Genomic DNA, 22,392 nt, shown 5'->3' on the forward strand with positions numbered 1-22,392 from the left:
GAGACGATGGACTCTGAAAAACAAACTGAGGGTTCTAGAGGGGAGGGGGGTGGGAGGATGGGTTAGCCTGGTGATGGGTATTGAGGAGGGCACATTCTGCATGGAGCACTGGGTGTTATGCACAAACAATGAATCATGGAACACTACATCTAAAACTAATGATGCAATGTATGGGGATAATATAAGAATAAAAAAATTTAAAAAAAATGGATTGTTTTCAAACTCTATACTTTTGAGATATATTTTAAAAATAAATATTTTATAATGAATTATAGGGAAAAATAGATTTTGTCCTTGTAAAATCTTCTCTTGTATAATATTCCTCAGTTGTACATAATTTTGTATTTCCAAATTCTCCGAAAGTTTAAAAGTGTAGGTTAACTCGGTAATAAGAAAAATTGACTCCAAAGAAAGAAGAAAGCATATACAAAGTACGATACCCAGGTACAAACAGGGGCTAAAATAAAATACCACAGATTGGCCAGTTGATAAAATGTACAATCATATAAGTTCTGGGATCCTTGTTAAGATGGATGATGTTACTTTAATAAAAATGTAAATATTTAAATATTTTTACTTAAAATGATATAAAATGAAAAGATAATTCCACTTAAAAATGAGTTGATGAATTCTGAATTTTATTGATAGTAACCAAGGATTTAAATAGTCACTTTAAGGGTCATTTTGCTCAGTGCAGAGAAGGAAAGTCCAGTTCTTGTTCTCTTAATTTTCTTTGAGCAAAGAATGAGGGTGCCATTTCTAAAAATTTTGGATGAAAAATATAAATGCTCTTATCAATTTGAATGTATTGTGCTAATCAAGAAAAAAAAAACAGATAAACTTTACTATCCCCAAATTAAAATTTATGTATAATAATGGAGACTATGAAAAAAGCTAAAAGCCAAGTTAGTTTGAGAGAAAACAACATACATAACAAATCAATATTTGTTTGATATTTTACAAAATCAATAAGAAAAATGCAAATAAGCCAATGGAGGAATGGGTGAATGATAAATAAATTTAAAGACAAGGAAATCTAAACAATATACTGGTATTCAGGAAAATGCATTAAATAAGAAAGAGAAAACCACTTCAAGTCCACTAACAAAATTTAAGAGTTTAGAGAATATTATGCATTAGAGAAGAATTGGCAGGGGAGTTGGGTGGGGCTGACTGTCTGTATAGTGGGTAAAGTGTGCATTGGTACAGTTCTTTCGGAAAAGTATTTGGCCATGTCTAGTGATGCTGGACATATACACTGAGTCAGCCATTTCTGCACATAAGCCCAAAGAGACATGTTCAAATATGTTCACTGGAACTTTGCTATGATGAAAAACAAGTATAATTTATATAATAATATGGTATGTTCATTGGATGGATATAACTAGAAATGAAAAATAATGGCCTAGATATACATACATATGTCACAAGGACAAATTCCCTCAAGCATACTTTCGAGTGACGAAACAACATACTGACAGTGTAGAAGGTGCACATAAATAAAAAATAATTCCACCTGTGTCAGTTATGAACACTTACAGTAAGTGATTATGAAGTCATCAGAGACTGATTAAAGCATGGGCTGGAAGAACACAGAACAGATTGAGGAAGGGTTGGTCACAAATGGGGAACACAAAAGATTAAAATTTAAAATTAAGATTAAGATTTAAAATTAAAAACTCCTATATAGAATAAGAAATTTAAAAAAATGTGAATGACTACTAGACTGTGAATGGGAAAAAAACTAGGTTTAGGCCTTGTTCTGCTATTTGCTTAACTTAGTTTGGCTTATATCCAAAACAAGATGTTATTATTAGGCCATCTTAAATGTTTTGTCCAAACTTAAAAATTTTATGAGCTTTGTAGCGGTGTGACATTAGGCCTATTTTGGAAACGTTCTTTGTCCTAGTTTACTCATCTGTAAAATGGGACAAATAGTAGTACCTATTTAATAGGGTTATTTTAAAGAATATATGCAATAATTCATGTAGAGCACTTAGCTCTGTCCCAGACAGATCTCATTGCTCAATAAATCTAAGTAACTACAGACATGACTGCTGAAATTCATGACACAGATCAATTATGGGATGGATACTTTAATCATAAAGATTATTTTCCTCTTTAGAGACTTCTTTTAGATAAGTTTTTCCAGGATATTACAATAGACTTGTTGTATTTATGACTCCCAGGGACTCATGTCTTATATAAAATAAGATGGTTATACTTTTTCTAAATGTCAGTTATACGCAGTTTTTAATCTGGAAAGGAAGAAAATATATACTTATATATATGAAATAAGGAAAGATTTTAAATGTGTTATATGTGATTTTTTTTTTTTTTCTATCAGAAGGTCTATCAGAAGGGAGACTGTACTTGAACCAGGTCCTTTATTAAGTCTGCTGATTGTTATGGTTAAATATATACTCACTTGAGGAAGAGTGAAAAACTATTTTATTGAGAAAACGGTATTTAATTATGTAACATGAGAATGGAGACATAGACTACTTCCAGGGTAGACCTGACTTAATTCTCAAATATAATTCAGTAAAATATAGATTTCTTAAATGAGAAGATTTGACAATGTGCATAATTTAATTGTACAAAGACAAACTCCACTCTGAATGTCTTCTTGGCAAACGAAGGCCCATTCAGGCATGTTTCAATGCAGGCACTGGGGTGGAGAGTGGGGAAGGAGGGAGGGACAATTTGTAGTACACTGTATCTACTTTATGGCTACTGATTTTAAACAATTTCAGATTACCCTTATTGTCTAATCATATGTTTGGGAGGATGGGCTATTTATGAGATGTTAGCTTTCCAGATGCTCGAACAATGTGCTTTAAATGCTGTATTCATAAACCAGCCCCCAAAATGTGGCAGATTAGCTGTTTCTAATCTTTGAATTCAGAACAAATGTTAGAAAAAGGAACACTTGCAGATCTGTGTAGTCTCTATTACCTCATTAAAATGTATTTATAAATGAAGTAGATGAGGAGCAAATGTCTGCACAAAACATTACTACTTCATTAATATTTTTTTTATTACAAAAGCACTTTCTGTGAAGTCTGTCAGCCTAAAGGAAATAAGTGAATCAGTTGTCTTTCATTTTTGTGTTTTGTTTATTTTCTCTGATATGCAAACGCAAGTTTAAAAGAAATGTTTTAGCAGTAAATATGACCTCAGTGAAATAAAAAAGAAAAGTAGCATGTGACTAGGAACAACATCTGGTTCAAAGTAGGCATAAAGCTAGGATTTAAGTGAGGAAATCGTCTGAACTTGAACAAGTTTCTATTTTTCTTAAATGTGAGGTTTCTGTGTTAGTAGAGAAATACGTTATGGTAGGTTTCATGCCTAAGGGTAATTCCTTAAAAGGCTTCTTGTATCAAGAGTAGCTAGAAACAACAAAGGGACATACAAACAAACCTTTTCTTTCCCCTCCAAATTAGAAGTTTTGTTTAAAATACTTAGGTTGATCCTTTTATAAATTATATTCCCCTTTGCATATGTTTTATTTCACCAGGAAGCACCCATGACATTTATTGGCATGTGTAATTTGAGAAAAACTCTTCTGAAACCCAGAAAAGAACATTTATCTTTGATTCCTCATTAAAGAAAACTGGAGACCCACTAGATTTTAGAACAAAAAGTATTATCTCTTTTTGGAAGATTCTCATACTTCATAAAATTTTAAAACATGAATATTCCAATCCTCCCATGGGATACAGCATTAATCTGAAAGGTCCCCTGTCGAGGGGATTAATTCTCTGACTTTTCAGTATGTACTGACATAGTGAATTGATTACTGAGTTAGTGTCCAGTTGGACTAAATAATATGTTGTCATCAATACTGACAAATGCTGGAATGTTTGTAGCCAAAAGGCTCACAAATTAAAACGAACAAACAAAAAGGCAAGATACATCCTAAATTATCTACCTAGTGATTTTTATATGGCTGATTGTATAACTATCCCCACGTCACCTAGAATGGCAACCAGTTAAAGAAGATACTCAACAGTTTTTGATAGAATAATTTCATAGTATGGTGAATACATTTCTTGAATGGGAATGTAGTCTGTTGGGTTAGTCAAGTTGTTTGTTTTTCAGGTAACATTTTGACAAGTCATTTGATACATGGATTATAATTGGAGAGACTAACATTGTGCCTGATTATTTGTATAAGGCCCTGAACATAAAATGAGAATTGACTCTACTAAATTGATTTCCCGTTGATAGAGCTCATGTAGTAGGGAAGGGAAGGGACCTCGCCATGTGCTGGTGCTACTTAAAATAATGGGTTTTGAAGGGGGATGGAAGAGTTAAGAATCAAGTTTATTTTTCAAATTATTTTGGTTGTTCAAAATGATAAAATACAGCTCCTACCTTTAATTTTCCTAAATGGAAAATTGTGAAAGCTTGTTTTGGAAACTTGGACAAAACATTATTTAGCTTAGTCTGCTACCACTAAGTTTGATCCTTGTAGACTTTGGCAGAAGGTAGCAAGTGTGACAGAGGCTGTTTCTCTGAAATGAATAAAGGAACATTAAAACATTCAGATCCTATTACTTCCATTTAAAAACTTTCCAAATACAGAATTGCTGCACCATCAGCATAGCTGATAACTCACTTAAAATTCACACAAACTGATTAAAAAATGCAAAGGCCTCAAGCCTGGCATTCCAACTGTGCGCATTCTGATTATACTGAATGCATGCAGTGTGTGTTTGAGGAATGTGTCAGTTTATGAAGAACTGGGGGAGTTTCTAAGGCTTAACCTCAGAGTTCTCAAATTGAACATTTGGAGAGCCAGAATACACAATGGAAAATACACACAATCTTGCTGTTTCCAATTAGAAGTGGGCTCCTGTTTTTTTGACTTCAGCAGGTGGCTATTCATCATTAAGATGAAAAATGTTTATTGTGAATATAATATTTTGGGATATTTACAATTGGGAATCAAAACCCATAAATCTTCCCCCCCCTTCCATCAACAATTTTATAATGGTCTCATACTAGTATTTCTGTCCTCTGACCTATTACTAAAGAATACAAAGGTGGACTTGTCAGCTCTTGGGTTCTTTTTTATGTCAGCTCTTGGGTTATATAATAGGGACAGTGTCCCACTAAAGAGTGTTTGTATTTGATTTAGTTGACTAGGGTAGTACAAAAGAAGTGGTAATATGGTATTCATTCAGTGATTTTGTCATTTGTATCAATCAGTCTGATGGGATGAAGACCCTGCGTATTTTGAAATTATGAGCCTTATTTACATTTTTAATCACATGTGTACTTTAATATGTTCACATTTGAGGGGTGCCTGCATGGTTCAGTCAGTTAAGCATCTGCCTTCAGCTCAGGTCATGATCCCGGGATCCCAGGATCCCACCGGGCATCACATCGGGCTCCCTCCTCAGAGGGGAGTCTGTTTCTCCCTCTCCCTCTGCCCCTCTCCCCTCTCATGTGTGTGCTCTCTCTCTTGCAAATAAATAAATAAAATCTTCTAAAAAATATGTTCACATTTGAATGTTTTTTTTTTTTTTGCATTTTTCTATGAAAACATAGGCATGGAAATAACTGACATTAAAAATAGCTTATGAGCCCACTTTTGGTAGTTACCATGTATCAAAATGGGATACTTGTGATATTCTTTGTTTACAGAATGGCAGGTAATCATTGAAATGCAAATCACAAACTTACATAATGAAAAATTATGGAATTCCTTAATGGATTGTCACTGACGGTATCAAAATGGAAAGTCAAGATGGAAGGTAATATTTAATGAGTGCCTATGGGTTACCAAGTGCTAGGCTCAGTTTTTCACATATTATATTCAATTATTTCCATCTGGATTCTTGGCAAAGTCAAGTAACTTGTCCAAGGTTATCCGGCCTGTATATCTGGGAATTCAAGTCTATTTGAATTCAAATGTGATTTTTAAACCTGGAGTGCACCATTTTCAATCTTGGGTTAGTCTTTTGTATAATTTACTTTTGACATAACTTTAAATTTTCCTTAGGTGTGTATAGATATCTTGATTCTTCACAGAAATTTCCAGCTCTTCTTTAGTTAGATGCTCCTTTAAGACAGTGGTGGGACTGAACCAAGAACTGTGGGAGTATTTTCTTAGTAGCAAGAATCCATAAAGAATGTCCTTTTTGCATCCTCGCTGCTTGTGGGATATTCCCTAAACAGAATAGTTTCCAGATATGCATGAACAAAACCCAGGATTCTGTACTTAGAGCAACATTTTAAAAAATGTTGATGAAAATGTAGATATTACGTACCTAAAGTAAAGGGCAGAACATTAACTGCCTGCAAACATAGTGATTGCTTTCTTCCTTTGGAAGCTAAGGATCTCTCTGCATGAGATTTTATTTATAAACAATGCTGTTTCTCTTACAGGAGGTTCATCATAAGGTCATCTTTTGACCAGATTGAAGCACTAAAATAATTATTGCTCTATTAACATGCTAGACCAATGGCAAAACCATTTTGGATCTGAGCCTTTATTTGCTGAGTTAGAAAGGCATAAAGTGAATATTGGCCCAAGAGAAATATTCACAAAATGAAAAAGAAGGTTGTATAACGTGCATAGGACAAAATTCAGATCATTTCTGGCGAGCCACTTGAAGAATTTTGTATAAATCATACCTGCGTCATTTGTTTTGAAGCTACTAAACTTGATCTGTGACCAATTATTTTCTATAGTTCATGTGTAATGAATACTTGCAGTCAGATGACTGGGTATTATTTATTCAAAAGATTGTACGAGAAAAACAGATTGCTTTCTGTGGTGACCTGGGAGGCCAAAAACATTGAAGATATGGGTAATACATTAATCATGAAATTTAAAAAGAAAAAAAAATTGTGTAGAGAGTAAATTGGTTCATGGAGTTAGTTGTAAAACCTGGTTGCTATGCTGAGTTACTAGGGTAGGTATCACCATTTCTGTGAGAGGATAGATAATTGCATGAAACTGGTGGTCACTGTGGGGGATAAACGCAACATGTTTAAAAGGCTGCTATGACTATGAAGTCCGTGTTTGAGGAGGTCGTGTGTGGGTGTGTGTGTGTGCACGCACACATGCTCTCACATGAGATCTGCAGGCATTCCATGGGGAGGAGGCTCATTGTTTAATCTAGAGTCACTTGGCATTGCTGTGTTGAATTATTTGCATTATTTGAACCATGGTTTGTTTTAATGTTTTTTCATCAGTAATTTTTAAAAGAAGGGTTGAAGATTAGTGTTCAAGAATGAGTTTGTGAACCTTTTTTCTTTGTGTTGCTTTATAAGCCTTAAATGGCTATCGAGGCTCTAGTGTGTCCATGATTATGCTTCCTTTTAAAATGAAGTCCTCTGTTTAATTTTGTAGTTCAGTGTGTAGGCAAGAGTGTATAGAATGAGAACTTAACTTGAACTGTATCCACACTTAAAAGTCACCATCTTATTTGGATATAGAAGACTGGTGCCAGTATAATAATCAGGATGTAGCATAACATCTGGTACGTAAACACCGTAGTGAATGTGTATTGCATGTTGGTTGAACTGTGGTCACTGGGTATCTAACCCATATACAAGTACCATGTAATGCTGGTTACCATATAATTCTGTCCTCTCGTTCTTCTTCCTTCTCTTAGCTTATTTTCTTTCTGATCATCTTTAAATATCTGTTCTTAACTATCTTCTCAAGCTACACATTCTTTTTTTTTTTTTTTTTTAAGATTTTATTTATTTGACAGAGAGAGAAACAGTGAGAAAGGGAACACAAGCAGGGGGAGGGGCAGAGGGAGAAGCATGCTCCTCACTGAGAAAGGAGCCCTATGCGGGACTCGATCCCAGGACCCTGGAATCATGACCTGAGCCGAAGGCAGACGCTTAACCACTGAGCCACCCAGGCGCTCTCAAGCTACACATTCTTGAGCACTTAATCATTCTTAAGGTTCCTTTCCCTGACACACAGTAATTATTATTGAAAAACTGAATGAGGCTTAACTATTCACTGAGACCTTCTCAGACACTCCATATACACCTTTATTACAGCAACATTTCATAGATGATATTGTAATTACAGAATTATGTCTTTTTTCTCCTTAGATTGTAAGTTCCTTAAGATTAGTGCCAAAGCATATTCATTTTCTCTTCCTACCATATAGTCCAGTGCCTGCACATAGTAGGCACTAAGTAAATATTCACTGAGTCAGACTACTAGAGTTGTAGACTTGGTGGTGTGGATGAACCTTATTTCCAGGGCTGATCTGGGGTGGCTTTGTGATCCTACAACGGTTGTGTTTAAGGTGGGTGGACGTTCCTCATCTTCTCATTGTGGGCGTTGTGAGTTTATAGTGGCTGAGAAACTGGAGTGTATTTAGGAGTGCCTTTTAGGAGACCTTAGTTTTAGAAATAACTGCCACTCCATGTGAACCAAGGCCTTTTGAGACTCGAATGTCTGTGATAGCCTACAACATAGTATCAGAACCTTGAGGGCAAGTTTCAGGAACTCTCTTTCTGTGTGCTGTAAAGAGTGAGCTCAATCCATGGGATTTAATTCATACTTGTGGTTCAGGTCAATATAGTTTTTCATTGTTGCCTCCCCCCCTTTTTTTTTTACTTTTTATTTGGGAATTATTTTAAATTCACAGAGAATTTATAAACTAAAAATAATGCAAAGATCAGTCTTCTGGCTTTTACCCAGGTTCACCTAAGTATTTTACCCCATTTGTCTTCCCCTCATTCTCATGCTTTTTTCCCCCTCCTGAACCATTTGAGTGTGTTACATACCATGAGCCTTTGTATCCATCCACTGTAGTGTGTATTTCTCAAGAACAGGGTATTCTTTTATACAACTAGAGTATAATTATTAGCCTCAGTAAATTTATCATGGATAAATACTTTAATCTATCATTTGTATTACAGTTTTATCAACTGATTCAGTAACTTCCCTTAGAGCATCTTCCCCCTCCCATAGGAGTCAGCCTAGGATCAGGTATTGAATTTGGTGGGTTTATGTCTTTACCCTCCTTTAATGTGGACAATCCCATAGCCTTTCTTTGTACTTTATGGCATTGACTTTTGAAGAATACAGTGTACTCTACCCTCTTTCCTTAATAGGATATTCCTTATTTGGGAGTTTGATATATTGGTAGATTCTGCTTTATCATTTTTTTTCTTTAACTAATCATTGGATTTGCACTAATAGTCTATCACCACATCTAATATAAATACTGTGTAAAACTGTTATTTAATTTTCTTTGAGTAAATTAATATTACTTATGAAACTACACAGAAATAAAGCAGATCCTTCAAAAATGTTTATGTTCAAAAGAAGCAGATTAAATAAACCAATTTTTGGTAAATAAGCCGTTCTGGTACTGTGAGGAAAAAAAGTCTACTCTTAGGTTTTCATTGATAACAAAACCAAACAAAAATAATTGTATTGGAGAACAGATAAAATTTTTGTTTTATCTTGAAATAAAATGGTATTTCAAATGAAATATCTATCTCAGTATTTGAAATTTTAAATGCCAAGAAGATTGAGTTTATCTCCAGTTCCCTATGCTGACCAATTAATTGATATTAAGTCTTCAAATAAAAATTTTTGCTGTTATTTTGAGGAAAGTACTTTATACTACAGGTGCTTATAAATTAATTCCTTGGAGAATAAAACCCTCAAGGTAAAACATAATACATGAATATTTAGTAGATAGCAAATATTTAGAATGTTTAAACAAGGAAGTAAATTAGCATCAAATTAAATAAGCTGCTATGGATCTTTATCCCCACTATTGGAGAGAATTGTGTGGTATGGTGTTTCTGTTTGTTGTTGTTTGTCATCTGTTCTGACATCTCAGCTAAACTCATGAATTGAGAAGCAGACTGGGCTTATTTCCACAACATTCAGACCTTACTGTGCATTTACATTAGCTTACAATATGCTGCTTTTTTCTTTCCAAACACGGTCATCTTCAATGTTCACACCTTAGGGCGCTCTGCACAGTCACCGTCCACAGTGCAGGCAACTTGTCGTGGGCAGCAAGGGACAGGAGATCCTGTCAAATGCCATTTTTGAAAACTTTAATTTGTTTTTCTCTCTTCGTTGTTTATGATAACCTTGTAGAAACTTGAAAATAGAATTTCCTTCCCTGCTGTTTTTGTCATTTGTGTTTGGAAGTCCTTTTTTTTTTTTTTCAATGAAAAATAGTTATGTTGCCTTTTACTGAAAAGGAAACAATCTCCAAACCTATACCCTTTTACTTTCCTCTGTAATAAAGATGTTGTCTTTTCTTTCTTACTGGATTTTTGGGTGGAATTTTTGAGAAGAGTTAAGGAGGCAGTGGCCAGGAGAAGCAGGGAGTAAGGTAGTTATTAAGAGCATGGACTCTGAAGTCTTAGAGCTTGGGCTCAAATGTTGGGTCAAGCAGTTTACTAGCTGTGTGGTCTCAGGGACATTATTCCATCTCCGTGTCCCTCTGTATTCTCATCTGTAAGTGGGAATTTTATAACTGTACCTACTCATACATTTGTTATGAGGATTTATTGAGTTGATGTTTGTAAAATACTTAAAATAGTGCCTAGAATGTAGTAAATGGTATGCTTTTGTTAAATAAAGTCAAATATCTCCCCCCTGCAATCTTACTGCACTCATCCCTTTTCCTCGTGGTATGTTAGTGGAAAACAGTCCATAGCTCTCTCTTCAGAGAGTCCTCCTCAGAGAAGTAGGAGGACCCTAACTGAACATTTTTGGAATTTAATCTTTTCAAAAAGTTGAAATGCATCAGTTTGCCACTCATTTCTGTGCTTTAGCTTCATTGAGAGAAGGCATTATTAAAAGGCTAACTATATTTGTTCACTTCTGGACTTCTTACCCATAACATGACTTTATTTTGATTTAGAAGCCCTACTTTATAGTTTTTGTGAAGAACATTTAGTTTAAAATTTAGTTTAAAATTTCACAGATGTCAGGTATGTAAACTTGAAAGAAAACACATTTTCCAAGCTGTTTCTAAGAGATATAGGCTCATTCTTCAAACACACATACACACACACACACCACACATACCACACACCACACATACCACACACCCAGCTAGCATAAAAGTAGGGTATGTAAATGTATGTTTAGAAAAATTAGTTGAAGCCTTCAGTCCTTAAGATGTCTTTTTTATCTAAATGTGGTTAAACTGAGTAATTTTTGAAGCCTAGTAGGTCACAGGTAGTTTATATTTATTTTTTACTGGAAGTTAGCAATAGAGAAAACACGATCTCTTGGACTGCCAGGACTTTGGGGGCATTTCAATATGTGGAGACCATTTTTAATAATCATAGCATTACATGAAATAGATTATTTACTTTATTGAGGACATAATATCCTGATGACAACTATCTTAGTTCTGGTTGCTATAACAAATTATCATGGAGTGGGTGGCTTAAACAACAGACATTTATTTTTCACTGTTCTGGAGGCTGGCAAGCCCATAGTCAAGGTGGCAACAGATCCCATGTCTGGTGAGAGCCCACTTCCTGGTTTGTAGATGGCCATCTTGTGTTGCAAGACAGGCACAAGCAAGGGCAAGCTCTCTTGTCTCTCCTCTAAGGGCACTAATCCTACCATGAAGGCTCCACCCTCATGACTTAATTACCTCCCAAAGGCCCCATCTCTTACACTGGGGATTTGAGTTTTAACATATGAATTTTGGGAGTGGGGGGTGGGGACACAAACATTCAGTCCATAGCAATAACTTTTATACTCCACTGAAATATAAAACTGTCAGCAAAGCTAAAGAATCCCTAGCCAACCTTTTTAACACAAGGCAAAGTCAGAGTAAATGTAAACTTCTGCAGGATTATTAATGAGATGGCTGAGGATATATATTTAATAGAAGAAGAAATCACCCAAGCAGTTACAGTGGTAATGAAAAGAAGTTTATGTGTTGGTCAGTGAATGATGAGAACTTAAAAAACAGATTATTACTTTTCAGATTATTTAAATGTGTTCATGGCTAACAATTTTTCTATCATTATGTTTTACAAGTTTCATAACAATAGATGTAAGCAACAGTAAACTATATTAAAAAAAAAAAAAGGTTGAAAATCAACTCCAACTCCATACCACTATGGTTCTGTTGTGGCACATGGTTAGTAGCTGTGGTGATAGCTCAGGATCTCTGCCTTTCTCTCTGTGCTGATCCCTATAAACTGCTGATGAAAAGCTTCCAAGGGGAGTTTTGATTAACTACTGACTTGGCTGTGTTCCATTCATTCTTCCCTTTGCCTGTACCTACACTGAAGGTAGAAATATATTTTTTTTAAGTTAATGGAGAAATGAGTATTATTAACATGTAGAACACTGGCACCACATTGAAACTGGTAGACCTAAGAGCTTTTATAATTTCGTTAGTTTACCTGGAAATAAAAATGGGGTCTGGAGTTGTGCTGTATGAGAATCGCAGTTGGAGTGGTCAGTGGACTAGGAGTCCACTTTAAAAAGACTTTTATTTTTTATTTTTTTAAAGATTTTATTTATTTATTTAACACAGAGAGACACAGCGAGAGAGGGAACACAAGCAGGAGTGGGAGAGGGAGAAGCAGGCTTCCCGCTGAGCAGGGAGCCTGATGCGGGGCTCGATCCCAGGACCCTGGGATCATGACCTAAGCCAAAGGCAGACGCTTAACTGACTGAGCCACCCAGGCGCCCCTAAAAAGACTTTTAATGTACATACATTGTTAATAGTCTGGGAAGAACCCTGAGACAAGGAGACTCTCCAGATGGTGGATATTACATGATGCATCAGGTTGAATTTTTAGTGAATGTTCCGTTGCATAGTTCTGTAAATGGTTCCAGGCTTTCCAGTTAAGTACAACTTGGATTCATTAATGGTTAGGTTGTTATCAATAAATTTCTCCACATTTGCTCTTTTCATATTCAGACCTCAGTTTGTGCCAAAGGCTTGTATTATGTACTTGGATTTTCCTCGTTGTTATGTTTCACCTCTTGCAACAGTTTCCCTCTTAGGGACATTTTGAAACTGAATGTCTGGAATGGAGAGGTGAAAATATGTTGGAAGGATATAAATCATGAGACTCTCAATGGTATTCATGTTAACTATGATGTTCTAGTGGATTGGAAAGAAATAGCTAATTACCATATGTTTGATTTAGCTTAAATAATTCAGATACTTCTAATGGTAGTTTTGCCATTTTGTGATTAATTATTTAATGTTATAGGACTGCAGTTGACTGTGGTAATTAAAGGGTCATTTGATGCACATTTTTAGTAGCTTTTTAGCTTTAAAGGTGGTAAGAAACCTCTGAAATAGAGCTTGGAAGAAGAGCAGGGGAGTTAGAGGGGCCATTGATTTGAACGACACATTTTAGAAAACTAGTTTTTAAGAAACAACACAGAACACTTGGCATTGTTCATCTACGTTCAACCACACGTTTTGTCACCTTCTTTTAGATTGGTGTTTATTTAAATATTAAGCCATCCTTTCTACTTCTATATAGTCACACAATTCAGGTTGGCTCTTGACCTATATTTTGCTTAGTCATTAATATTTTTGCATGGTAGTTCATTCAGCTTCATGAAATATAATTGGCTTAGTTTCGAGTGCTAAGGAATCAACGATGGAATAGAACAGAGTCAAGGTTTTTGTGGCGAGCAGATACAAAGCGGTATTTATGTTGGTGCCAGCGATGGAGGTGGCAGGGAATCGCTGGGAGGGCGCCCCTCCAGCAATGGGACCCAAGCCTACACCCAGCGGAGAGGGTTTTGAATATCCCTTTGAGAAAGAGTATCGAAGTCCGGGTGTGCAGACTGCGCTTAGGGTGCATGCAGACATATCAGGGGTAAGCTGGTTGGGACTCGAAGGCCCAGGATGGGACAGGGAGAAGCCCAGTTCCTCAGTACACTGGCCCAGTCAGGAGCCTAGGAATCCCTAGGAACCTGAGCCAGCCAGGACAAAACTAGGGCACCACGAGCAAGGACACATTGATAGGCAGCTAGCGCTGCTCTCCTGCCTCGGGAGGTTTCTTAAGTGCTTTTTGTTAGGCTGCCGGGCTCCAAGCTTGGCTCGATGAAGACTGGGTAATTTGCCACACCTGGCAAACGCTGACTTGGAGCCGCCTGCATATCCAGATCTGACTGGTGCTGACAGTGAGGAATTCTGTCGCTGTGCCGCACAATACAGTCAAGCGAGGTCATGAGCAAAGTGCTGTCTTATTTGTGGTTCCTTCCCTTCTCCTTCAATATTTTAACTCTGAAATAAAGCTGAAAGGGAATTTCACTAGCTAGTGAAGAGGAAAAAAAAAAGAAGCCAGGTTGGAGGAAAGTCTGTACATAATCCATTCATTAATTCAGTCTTTCATTCAACAAATTTTTTTTTGAATGCCTTAGTATGTAATTCCCCAAAGTGAATGAATATTCATTTATCTTTGAAATTCAAATTCTGTTTTACTAATGAACAGCTCAGTGTTTTACCCAGAGGTACAGAGTTAGCAGCGGCAACGTTAATTTGGATCCCAGACCTCTTGCTTTGTGTAATCAGTTCTCCAGGTCCCTGTGAAGTCCTGGCTTGAACCAAAGGTGGGTTTATCTTGGCTATGAATGCGTCTGACTGAGCAAGAAATAGTAATGGGATGCATAATTTATATTGAGTTGGTGCTAAGCACTTGAGAGGTCAGAATGGGAACCGGCTGCCATAGTTGATATAAACTGCTAATGTCTGTAAAGTATTTTCAATGTGTTCGACTCTGGTGTTGAGGGTGTCTCTTCGATTGTTTTACTTAATGCAGTTTGAGTAGAATTAGGTGCCCTTTGAGCAGTCTTGATCTCTGAGGCCCTACAGACACCCCCACACCCTTTCCCCCAGGACTGTGACAAGATTGATCCCCTTTGGGCATTTGCTCACATACACAGTCTTAAAAAGCAACAAAGAATTCTCACTTGGCTCAGGTCCTTGGGAACTCAGTCTGGAGAATTCAGATTTTCCCTATTATACTTTTGTGTTTTTTTTTTAGCATTTGACAGGCAAGATGTTTTGTCTTATGTATATAAAAATTAAGTAACTGTACCAGCATCAAATATGTACTTTCAGTTGTAAATGGTACCCAAGCCAACTTTCTGGGTGCAGTAATTCAACATTTTAAAGTTGATTTTGCCCTATTTAATACACACTTATTCCCCTTTTGTGAGTAAAGGCATGCTTTTGCAAAGACCACTTTGGTTTCTAGAGTATTTTTATAGTTTCTAGATTGTGTGTTTTCATTTTATCTTAAGTAGGTAAGAGAAGTTTTAACAAGAAATAGAGCTGAGCACATTCCTCTTGGTAATGTACAGTATGGTTAACATGCTGATTACAGATTTTGTATTTGACCTAGTTATTTAAAGAATTGTTCTTTTATATCCTATCAAAGTCAAATTATATTCAGTTTAATGTTCTGAACATATCCAGGTATAGGTAGTTTCGGTAATGATGGCCTGTATGCTGTTTTTTGTCCATTTAATAAGCCTTGGATGTTTTTAAAATTGAGATAATTATAATATACGGTTATAAGAAATAATACAGAGACATTCCTATATAGTTTATATGGTTTCTCCCAATGGTAACATTTTGCAAAACTGTGGTATAATATCACGACTAGGGTACTCATATTGACGTAATCCGCCTTTCCCCGTTTTACTCAGATATTCCCAGTTTTGTGTGTACTCCTTTGTGTATTTGTCTTTAGTTCTATAAAATAAAAATACAGAAACACATAATGAATTTGTGTGTCATCCTTGTGCGGGGGTCACGCTAATAATGTCTCTTGTCCAATTTTAGTATATATGCTGCAGAAGTAAGCACAGGCCCACAGGCCTTTTTGTTTTGTTTTGTTTTGTTTTTTTGTTTTGTTCTGTTTTTAATGAATCAGGGCTGGCTTCACGGGCCTGTGACCAGAGTGTTCAGTTAAGATTTAATGCTCTGGCTTTGCTGTCTTGAAATCCTTAGTTTTATGTGTGAATTTGTGTTTCATAAGTGAAGTCTGCTGGGATAATGGAGCCCGCCCCTGCCTTCCACAGCTTGCTCCCCCACCCCCTAGGACCCCAAGGACCTGGCCTCTTCCTTCACACTCTGTCCCACAACGGCTGCTGCCTTCAGTACCTGGCAGGGATGGGGTGGGCTCTAGAGCAAGAGCCCAGGACATTTCAGGACTGGACACTGATGCAGTTGTCCCCATCCCGGAGTGTCACAACGATGCCTCAGTGGGGTAAACTTCTCACTTATCCCAATTTGGGTGCCTGAGGTATCCTTGTGTAGAGATTTTCAGCGCTCCTGGGGATGGCTTGGGGTGGTGTGCCTTGGGGAAGGGAGACCCCTGACTTGACTTCCCCTCCCCCAGTAGGTGCACAGAGCTTTGGTCTGCAGCTGGATGGAGAGGAGACTCAGTACCCAATGGCGGGGGCAGTTTGTGTGCACCTGAGGGCAAATGCAGACTGGTACCCCAGGTGTGCACTCACTCTGCAGGTAACCCTGTGCTGAGGGATCACAACGCAGACTCGCAAATAAACAATACCATGGCAGGTTGAGAGAGAAACTGCAGAGGAAAGGGAAAATCTTGGTATTTTATAGTACCTTTAGTGGAACGTTTCTTCTGCCTTTTGAACATAGGGCCCCGCATTTTCATCTTGCACAGGGCCTGCAAGTTATGTGGCCCGTTCTGATAGGCATAGTGTTATCTTCAGCAGTCATTTACTATACACAGTGCCCACTTGTTTTCACTGCATCATGCTATATTTGCTTCACATTTCAGGGACATAATAAGAAGATATTCAGTGAGACTGTGTGGGGACTAGAGCAGCACAAAACCCATAATGATATAAATATGTGGTGGAAAATTACAATAAAACTCTTGCATCTTCCACTTTAATTTTGCCTCAAGGAAATGGCAAAATGCCCAGCTGGCAATAACCAGTTCTAAAGGAGCTGCCAAAACTGCTAGGTGCTGAAATCTATAGTTTGTTGCTCTTCCCCATTTTGGAGCTTGACTATAGGTTTTGAGGTTGGGGTTTCAAAGCCAGAGCAGGTGCCTGCCACCTGGAAGCATTTTCTTAAGTGCCTTGCTAATATCAACACAATGAGACCTATTGAAGTGTATTTTTAAATAACACTGGAGCTGCTTTACATGTGTATACATGCCTATTGAAATACAATCATAAATAGGCCTGAAATGTTTTCATCTGGAATTCAAAGGGATATGATTTGTGTCTTGGAACAATAAAGGATTCTTGTAAAAAGGAACATGCTGATGGAAAACATTTAGATAAAATTAAAATATTTGAAAAGTTTGTAAATGTAGGTTGAAGTACAGGCATAACAAAATTCGATTGCTTCACCTTAGAACCCTACGCACGGACGTGCCTAGTACCTATCAGGCTGCAGTGCTAGCGAGGGCGAGGGCATGGTGACGAGTAAGTACAGTTTTTGGGACACATTGCAGTCTTGGAGGCCAAGGGGGACCCCTCTTGTTTCATTTGAAAGAATTAGCTTCATTTCTGTACTTGTAAATATACTGACACATCAGATCATTTCTGGATGCCGAAAGGCAGGTCCTTGTCTCCAATTGAGGTTTTTCTTTTCCTTAAAGCTAGTGTTAGAATTTTCCATGAGCATCTCTGTATATATATATTGTATTAGGGATCAGTGAACGTCAGAAGTTTCCGAGGTCAGTTTTTGTTTTAATGCTTGTCTGTACAATCTGAACAGTGTCCCAGTGCTCATCTAACCAAACAGCCACTTTGTTTATAGTTCTGCCTGACCTGAGGTATACTCTGCATAATGCGCCGGCTGTTTGCTAGCTCAGACTACATAATTCAGACTGGCTCTAGCAACATGAAGTCCAGGCATAGAGGGTTCCTTGAACTAGGATTAAAAAGAATGCACTTTCAATATTAGTTTCGTATCCTATGCCCTCTCCCAACCCTATTTCTAGAGCCCAAAATAAGAGCAACAAACTCAACAAGCAAACAAAAATCACCCCCCTGCCCCTCCCCGATTTAATAGTCTTCTCTTCTCCCTACTCAGTCTTACAGAGTTGCTAATTAGAAGCAAAATATCCAAACAATCTTGTAGGAAGAAGAAAGAGACCCAGCAGGGGACATAGATAATCTGTAAATTAGGTAATTAGTATAAGAATAATCATGACTCTGTCGTCCTTGAGTGCTTTTTCATGTATTTGGTGCAAGTAAACTGTTCAAGTCCTCCTGTGGTCCATGAGATCCACCACTTGACCTGCTTTCCTCTCTTGGGCATTTATTTGCCAAGCAGATCTCTCTGTCTTCATTCAGGCATCTGAGTCTGAGTGGGTGATGCCTCTGTTTTCACTGTACACTCTTATAAATCTGTTTTTTCTCCAAACATTACTTTCATTTTCTAATTTTTCCTTTCTCCAGCTTGTTCTCCTTTCCTATCTTGCCCTAACTTGTAGATTTTCCTCTCTCCTCTCCGTTGCATATCCCCCTTCATTGGTCACTTACAAGTCCTTGTATCACCTTGTGGTGATTCGCACTTCCCATCAACACTGAAATGTGCTCATGTTCCAGAGAGTGGAGGCATCCTGGAGGGGTTTGCACCCTGGCTCCACCACTCACCAGCCTTGTGACTCTTGGCTTACTTAACTTCCTTTCTTCCTTCTCCACATCCGTGAAATGGGGATGATTATATAGTTTATCCCTCGTAAAGTTGCCGTGAAGATTAAATGAGTTATTCCATATCATATATTTAGAACAACGCCTGGCACGTAGTAGGTGCTTAACAAATGTTAGCCATTATTAGTACTTAGTGTTTGGTTAACGGAGTTATGTGACTCTTGAGTCACCTATTAGAGTCTTATTTTTCTGGCATCACCTATTAATATCCTAGATAACGGGTTCCTTGGAATATGTTTGGAAAATGCTACTCAGGATATGTTTAGTGTTGCCATTTTTCTCAAGTCATTTTCCAAGGAGGGCAGTTTGAGGTGGAGATTCTAGAAGTAGAATCTCTCTTATGGTCAAATCCTTCTTTTGTAAAGCATCTCTCCACTAGTACGCATGGCTTTTGTGTGCCCTTTCTCTCCATGGGACAGTAACATGCGCTGACATCTTGCTACCTCAGGTGCGGTCTGCTGACCAGCAGCATGGACATCACCTGGGCGCTTGTAAAAATGTAGATCTCAGGCCCTACCCTAGACCAGCTGAATCAGAATCTGCATTTTAGCAAGATCCCCAGGTGATTCATAAGTACATTAATGTTTGAGAAACATTAGGCTAATGTTTCTGGGTCTGGAGCACCAAAATTCTGCTCTAGGGAAATAGGAAGACATCAACCTAAATTCTGTTTTACAATACATAGTATTGATTACTTCTACAAGTATAGCACTTTAAACCCTATGTGATTTCCTGGAAAACCTATATTGGCATTCTCTTGGGTGTAATTGTTATCGATTAATGTCATTATTAAAAGTGTAGCTTAGGTCTACTGGGAGCTTTAGCTCATTGAAAGAAAAAAAAAAACCCTACCTCATTGATTTGAAGCCTTCAGTCAGTCATTCTTACCTTTTCAGAAAACACTTCAGATAAATAGCAATAATCTTAGCAGTGAGATTTGTCTCAAGGGATAATCTTTCCAACAATGACTTGCATTGATTAAGTTCATTGCTTTTTAACTGTTCACTTTGTTGCTGTGGTAACTCTGTTTTAAAAATTAGGATGCATTTTCTTAGCTGGGATTGAGTGTGGGGAGGGTAGCACAAAGAAGCACATTTGGGCTTCTACTACTGGTCAGATACTTGCTGACAGTCTAGTGTTCTTGATGTGTTCTGAATATTGCTTTGTTGAAACAAGGTTCTGGTAAGGGGAGGCATTGAATATGTTTAAAGGGTGGACAACATACAGAAGGGTCAAGCTGGTATAACGAGTCTTGGTATCTCTACCAGGTACCAAGAAAGGACCTAAAGTGCTAGATTATTAGCTGGACAACTTTGCTTTTTGAACAGTTTAGTTTTATAAACCATGTGTTGTTAGAGTGTTACCTTGCCTTTTGCATACCTCTGTCTTTATGGGTGGGTGGAACATTTGGGAAATCTACAGATTGCTGTGGTTGTGGAGAGTGAAGATTCAGCTTGCTAGATGGAATTTTGATTTACGAACCACTAAATGGAGTGTATTAACTCATTCAGCTCCTTCAGCTACCATGTGTTCTTTATAATTGCAACGATAAATATTAATTTAAAATAGAATTTACTTGAGTTTCCATAACATTAACTGCCTCTCCATAAAGAGAGACAGCAGAAATACAAGACTGGTATTATCTGTCTCCCATACTTTGCCTTACAAAAGTAATCTTCCCTGGAGCGCTTGGGTGGCTCAGCTGGTTAAGCAGTCTGACTCTTGATCTCAGCAGGTCTTGATCTCAGGGTTGTGAGTTCAAGCCCTGCATTGGGCTCCATACTGGGTGTGGAGCCTACTTAAAAAAAAAAAAAAAATCTTACTAAAATGTAATTCAAATCATGTCTCTCTGTTACTTAAAATTCCCTGGTGCTTCCCATCACCCCCTGAACAGAGCATGACTCATGAAGACAGCTTCTGACCATTTCCTATGTGTACCTGGAGAAATACTTGGCATTTTCCAGAACACTTTATGATTTCTCAAACCTATGGATTTCTGACCATCCTGGTTCCTCTAACCTGCATGACATTATAGCCCCTCACCGTGCTCCCTTCTCTGCCTGGTGTCATAGCTTCAAGACTCAGCCCAACCATATCACCTCTGTGGAACCTTCCCTAACCCCATAGGCTGTTTACCTCGTGTGTTCCTACTTCTGCCGTGACATTTATCATGTTGTATTAGTCAGGGTTTTCCAGAGAAACAAAACCAGTAGAATATTGGTGGGGATGGGGATGTGTGGGGGCATGTGAAAAAAAGTTGATTTCAGGGAAGTGGCTTATGTGATTGTAGGGGCTGTTAAGTCTGGAATCCAAAGGGCAAACTGTCAGGATGGAAACTCTCAGGCAGGAAATGGTACTGCAGTCATGAGGCAGAATCTCATCTTCTTCAGGGAAACCTTCATTTTGCTCTTAAGGTCTTTTAACTCATTGGACGAGATCTATCCAGATTATTGAGGGTGATCTCTTTACTTCAAGTCAACTGATTGTAGATATTAGTCACATCTACAAAATACCTTTACAGTAACATTAGTGTTTGATTTAAATAACTGGGTATTGCAGCCTAGCTAGGTTGACACATAAAACTATACATCATATGTGGCATACTGCAATTATTTATGTACCTGTATTTCCATCTTAGGACTGTGAGCTCTCTCAGTCATAAACAAACATTACCTTTAAGTAACTCAAACATTATTTTATAGATTGCTTAAGTTGTGAAATAAACATACTATTTCTACCATTTATTCATTATTATTTTAAAGATTTATTTATTTTAAGGAGAGAGAGAGAGTGAGCAAGCACACGCAAGTGGGGGGAGGAGCAAAGGGAGAGGGAGAGGGAGAATCTCAAGCAGACTCCCCACTGGTGTGGAGCCTGACAAGGGGCTCCACCTCAAGGCCCTGAGATCATGACCCAAGCAGGAATCAAGAGTGGGACACTTAACAAGTTGAGCCACTCCGGCACCCCAGGATTTCTACCACTTAGATGGATTAGTCCTTAGAAACTTGAGTCAGTTTGCCCATGATTTATAATGAAGTTCTCCATTGATACTTTGCTAATAGTTTTAAATGAAAGGAAACAGAGGAAGTAGTATATTATTAGCAGTAATTTATACATTATATATTGGTAGAAATTCATTATATGCCTTATTATTAAACTTGCAAAATATGGGTATAACAATGAAAGAAAATGATCTGTGGAAGAATTGTGATTCATCTTGTTTTAAAAGTAAGAGATCTGTATCATTTATGTAAAAATATGCTATTTTTATTTTCACTCAGAAAAATCCTTAGTATATATAATACTTAGTAAATATAATACACTTGCTTAATAAGTGTTTAGTGTCAGTTTTTTTTCCATCTTTTGTCACCACTGAAAAGGCAATTCCCTTATTCTGATCCTATCTTTGTAAGTTTTTGAAAATACAGCTCAAAAGTCTTTTCTCTCAAAACTCCCAGGATTAAGTAGTATATTTTGATGTTCCTTTTTTCTTAATATTTGTATATGTGTTCACATTTGCCCTTTTTAAAAAACTTACTGTTACGCCATTACATAACTTTCAAACATCAATTTACCCTTGAATCTCTTAATATCACTATTTAACACCTGCACCTGGGTTCATTATTTAAGGTCAAATTCCAGTTGTCTAACTCAGCCTCCTTGTCTTTCCTGCTGCTCTATATCCACTTTGTTCCTTGGCACATGTGTTTCTCTTA

General features: G+C 37.4%; 1 protein-coding gene and 1 non-coding gene across 3 annotated transcripts in view; one reads left to right on the plus strand and one right to left on the minus strand.

Annotated features, from left to right (window-relative positions):
• The window catches only part of PRKD1 (protein kinase D1), a 313,593-nt gene that overhangs the window by 79,321 nt on the left and 211,880 nt on the right, over positions 1–22,392 (plus strand). The window lies entirely within an intron of this gene.
• LOC115937850 (U6 spliceosomal RNA) lies at positions 15,733–15,836 on the minus strand. The gene has a single exon (XR_004073071.1). It is a non-coding gene; the product is annotated as a U6 spliceosomal RNA (small nuclear RNA).

Source organism: Leptonychotes weddellii, chromosome 9 (genome assembly GCF_054177405.1).
Source record: "Leptonychotes weddellii isolate Sample4059 chromosome 9, ASM5417740v2, whole genome shotgun sequence".
Taxonomy (NCBI): domain Eukaryota; kingdom Metazoa; phylum Chordata; class Mammalia; order Carnivora; family Phocidae; genus Leptonychotes; species Leptonychotes weddellii.